We start from the raw sequence: 5,483 nt of genomic DNA, 5'->3' as shown, positions 1-5,483 counted from the left end.
GGCTTTGCTAAAAAGATATGTTTTTAATCTACACTTAAACTGGGAGAGTGTATCTGAACCCCGAACACTGTCAGGAAGACTATTCCAGAGTTTAGGAGCTAAATGTGAAAATGCTCTACCGCCTTTAGTGGACTTTGCTATTCTAGGAACTACTAGAAGCCCAGAGTTTTGAGATCTCAGGGAGCGTGACGGATTGTAGCGTGTTAAAAGACTGGATAGATACATGGGAGCCAAACCATTTAGTGCTTTATAAGTGAGTAGCAGTAGTTTGTAGTCTATTCGAAACTTAATAGGAAGCCAATGTAGGGACGATAAGATTGGGGTTATATGATCGTGTTTTCTTGACCTAGTAAGAACTCTTGCTGCCGCATTCTGAACTAACTGAAGCTTGTTTATTAATGATGCAGGACATCCACCTAGTAATGCATTACAGTAGTCTATTCTAGAGGTCATAAACGCATGGACGAGCTTCTCTGCATCAGATATAGATAACATATTTCTTAGCTTAGAAATATTTCTAAGGTGAAAGAAGGCTGTTTTTGTAACTTGAGTGATGTGATTTTTAAAAGATAAGTTGCTGTCTAAAATAACTCCCAGGTCTTTTACCGTTGAACTAGTAGTTACAGAACAACCGTCTAAATGCAGGCTGAGATGCTGGAGCTTCTGTGTACTATTTTTTGGGCAGATGAGCAAAATCTCCGTTTTATCAGAATTTAATAGCAGAAAGTTATGGGTCATCCAATCTCTTATTTCTTCAACACACTCAGTTATGTGAGCTAATTGAGCTGTATCGCCTGGTTTGGATGAAATATATAGCTGGGTATCATCAGCATAACAATGGAAGCTAATTCCATGCCTTCTAATAATATTTCCTAATGGAAGCATGTATATTGTGAAAAGCAGGGGTCCTAGAACTGACCCTTGTGGCACGCCATAATTTACTAGCATTATCCTGGATAGCTCTCCATTTAAATCTACGAAATGGTAACGATTGGACAGGTAGGATTTAAACCAGCTTAATGCCTGTCCCTGAATACCGATGTAATTCTGTAAGCGATCGAGGAGAAGATCATGATCTATAGTGTCGAACGCAGCACTAAGATCTAGTAAAACTAATAGGGAGATGTAGCCTTGGTCTGAAGCTAAAAACAGGTCATTAGTGATTTTAACTAGAGCAGTTTCTGTGCTATGATGGGGCCTAAAACCTGACTGAAACTCTTCAAAGATATTGTTCTCCTGCAAGTGGTTACATAACTGGGCAGCGACAATCTTTTCTAAAATCTTAGACATAAATGGGAGATTTGAAATTGGTCTGTAATTCGATAGCGTGTTTGGATCCAGATTAGGTTTTTTAATGAGGGGCTTAATAACTGCTAACTTGAGGGATTTAGGGACGTGACCTAACGATAGTGAGGAGTTAATAATATTGAGAAGAGGCTCACCAGCTGTATATAACACTTCCTTCAGTAGTTTAGTGGGAATTGGATCTAACTGACATGTTGTTGATTTAGCTTTCATAATAGCATCATACAGCTCTTCCTGTCCTATACATGTAAAACAGTGTAGTTGTGGGGTTGTAAGTACGATTGTGTCGGGAGATGCTGTCAGAGGTTGAACTGACACAATTGTTTTTCTAATGTTATCTAAAACATCACGCGGAAAGTCACGCGAGCTGGAGCTTTCGACTCTAATGCAGGATACAGGGAGGTGGTAGCTTAGTAGTTAAGGCATTAGACTTCAGATCTGGCGAGATCAAATCCCAGCCACACCAAGCTGCCACACCTGGGCCCCTGAGCAAGGCTCTTAACCCCATAGCTGCTCAGATGTATGAATGGAATAAATGTATTCACTTTGGCAAAGGGCATCTGCCAAATGCCATCAACAGCCTAAAGATCCATGAAATTACTGAGCAAATAATGAACTTTAGGGATGGATTTGGACGGTATTTAATATCAACAGTCTACAACAATGGCTCAAGATCACAGGTTGAATACAGTTTTTCATTTAATGACTATTACTGTAAACCTAAACAATGATGTATCTTTAATAAAGGACATTAGGTGCCACACAGATGGGTTCTCTTAGAGTCTGGGTCCTCTCAGCGTTTTTTCCTCTTGCCGTCTCTTGGGAAAGGGGGGGGGGGGGGGGTCCTTGCCACAGTCATCACTGGCTCACTCGTTAGGATTAAACTTATCATTATAAGGAGCAAACTTAATGTAAGGAGCACTAAATGTATACATTGCAAATGCAACTGTATAACCACTTTATCTCGGTAAAGCTGCTTTGGGACAATGTCCATTGTTAAAAGGGCTCTACAAATTAAAAAGAAATAGTGGAATTCATCTGGCACAAATATAAATGTAACAGTTAGATATGAAAATCATGGTAATAAAGAAAACATTTATTTGAATAGCTCTGAGATGCATTTATTGCGTCTATATTTCTCCCTTATTTTGGTCAATTGTCACCTAATGGCCAGCTCTTCTCTATGATACAGCACATAGCAGCTAACACATCCTTCCTCCAAGACACATAACGCCAGAAGGTTTCCGCTGAATCACACTGAATCACACTGTCAGTAAACAACACACGAGCTACTCGTCTTTAAGGAACAACATTGCAAAGGCTGCAGAATAACTCATTGCATCAAGTTCAGGGTTAAAGTTATGATCAAAAGATTATTCTTCTAGCTAGATTCTACAGTATGCTTGCTTGGGTCCTGGTTGTGCCATTACACACAGAAAAATTTTTTTTAGGGCTTCTTATCTACACAGGAAATGATATATTTTTTGAAAAATCTTTTAAATGAAAATTCATTATTTTTAGTATTTAATCCTACAAAAACCTGTTCTCCATCTGAGCAGGCATCAGTGTGCCATTGTAATCTCATGAAGTGCCAGAAAAGCATGTAGGCTTTTGCTTTGATAACTGTTGCCTGGTGTGTTTTGTTCGCATTTCTAGCAGCAAGGGGCTGATGGAAAAGTAATTGAGGATTGAAGTTTGTGTGCATTTCAGTTCTACTTCCTCTTTTAGGTAATAAAAAAAAAAAAAAAAAAAGCTATCCTCATCAACAGGGCATGGTACTGCAAAGTGTAGAAACAACATTTTAGCAAAATCGAATGAGTTCAAATGAGTTTTTGTTGAAGATTTTGTTTAACAGCTTACAGTAACTTGGCAAGATCAAATTCAACAAATGATATCATGATCTGTCTGAATACTCGATTCTGGAAGGTGTGTGTTCAAACTATTGAACATACAAGTGCATACAAAGCTATTGAAAGCTATTGTAAACTATTAAATGACAGCGAAAACCAATGATTTTTTTGCATGTCATATAACTTATATTTTAAATATGCCAATTTTATTAAATAGGACACATCACAAGACGACTAATGAACTGGAAAAGTTAAATGTTAAAATTAGATATATTGTGAAAAATGGCACATGAAATTAACACCAACAGCTTCGTTTTTAGCAGAGAAACGGCACATAATTTAACCTCTCTCTCTCTCTCTCTCTCTCTCTCTCTCTCTCTCTCTCTCTCTCTCTCTCTCTCTCTCTCTCTCTCTCTCTCTCTCTCTCTCTCGTAGTAAAATGTAGTTCAACAAGTGAACTGTAATGAATGGACATTTAGTGGCACTCAGATGAGGATGGGTTCCCTTTTTAAATGTGGTTCCTCTTAAGGTTTCTTCTTCATGACAGTTTTTCTTTGCCTCAGTCTCCACTGTTTCACTCATTAGGGATAAACAATGATAAGGTACAAAGTTATAGGCAATAAACCTATACATTATAATCTTACAACCTTTTTCTCTTTTTATTTTAGAAAAAATATTTTCTCCCTCATTTTAGTCAACTCCCATCCCTACCCACAGCTAACACATCCTCTGACTAAGGCACTACTAGAAAGAAGTAGCTCAGGGGTTTAATCAGAAGGTTGTAAATTCAAAACCTCAGCATCAAGCTCCCATTTTGGCCCTTGAGCAAGACACTTAAACCCTTAATTTCTTAGTTGTATAAATATTGACATAAGATGGTCTGGCCATCTGCCTCAAAAAAGACCAAATGACCTGCATATAAAATAACTAACAGAAATAAGCAATTATAATTACTCATTCAGTCCGTTTTGCAACTGTCAAAAACCTCTTCAACTTTTCTAAGCTGGCAAATGACCAGTTAGGTTTGTGTTACACAACCTAAATGCAAGACACAACAAAATCATGTTTCATACAACCAGTTCTGGCTCATCCTCTATGGAAAACATTGGGAGATTTCATAAGAGAAGAAAAAACAAAAACATTGCCAGTTTTTTCACATGAAGTCATGTAAGGAGAATTATACAAAGGTGTTAATTACAGTAGCTACATTTTCACAATTAACAATTTTTCACACAAAAAAATCTCTGTGGTGTAAATGACATTGAAATGATATTTGAACAGCATTGATGCCACTTGAACCAAATTAAGTCTCGTCCATACCTTTCAACTCCACTTCGTTTGCAGTAAGTGATAAATTCATAAGAAAAGCATATAGCTAACACATAGAAGCTAATTAGCTTCCAAAAATTGGGTTTAACTGAATCCTTAATGATAAGCAAATATAATTCTTTACAAAAACTTCCCTCAGAAACCAAAGAAGCATTAACTGTGTAAAGACTCAAGCTGATCTCTACACAATTTGATCTCTAGTCATGGCTAATTTGACCCTGATGTTGCACCATGAGGACTGCGTCGAGTGAACAGTACAGGCCTGGGCAGGTAATAGTCATTCTTTCTTTGTTGGGTAAAATCCCTTTATTCGATTTTTCACATGTGCACGTGTATTAAGTCTCTTTTCAGCCAGAAGAAATGGACTCTAGAGGACAACAGGCTGTGCTTTGGTCTTCAACATATCTCCATTTCTAACCTCAATATGCTTCACTATGTAGAACAGGAAAACACGTCTTACTGAACAATTTAAGGTGCACTCTTTTGTAAGAATTTCAAAATAGGACACTGTAACTTGCACACTTGTGTATTTACCATTAATACTGACTATAACAGTGCAGTACAAAAACTGTCTGGAAACTGGCGAAAGTGTTTTAATTTAAAACTTAATATATTTGAATTATAAACATTTGACTTGTTTGATTGACTTGACACTGAATGAGTTTACTTTTGCATCAGAATTCCAATGTCTATCTATCTATCTATCTATCTATCTATCTATCTATCTATCTATCTATCTATCTATCTATCTATCTATCTATCTATCTATCTATCTATCTATCTATCTATCTATCTATCTAGATGGCAAAAAGAACTCTTTATAAAAATTTTATAACAATATGCTTATTATTAATTGCCAAATTGAATAAATGAGTAAATAAATGTAAAATGTAAATTATTCAAATTAAGATTTTTTTTGCAAATTATTTGTCAGTTTCTAAGATCTGTAAGGATTGAGCATTGGGGAAAAAATACTGTATATGCGTTTTATGATTTATG

This window comes from Silurus aristotelis (assembly GCF_946808225.1).
Source record: "Silurus aristotelis genome assembly, chromosome: 6".
In the NCBI taxonomy this organism is placed as follows: domain Eukaryota; kingdom Metazoa; phylum Chordata; class Actinopteri; order Siluriformes; family Siluridae; genus Silurus; species Silurus aristotelis.
This window is presented reverse-complemented; position numbering follows the sequence as displayed.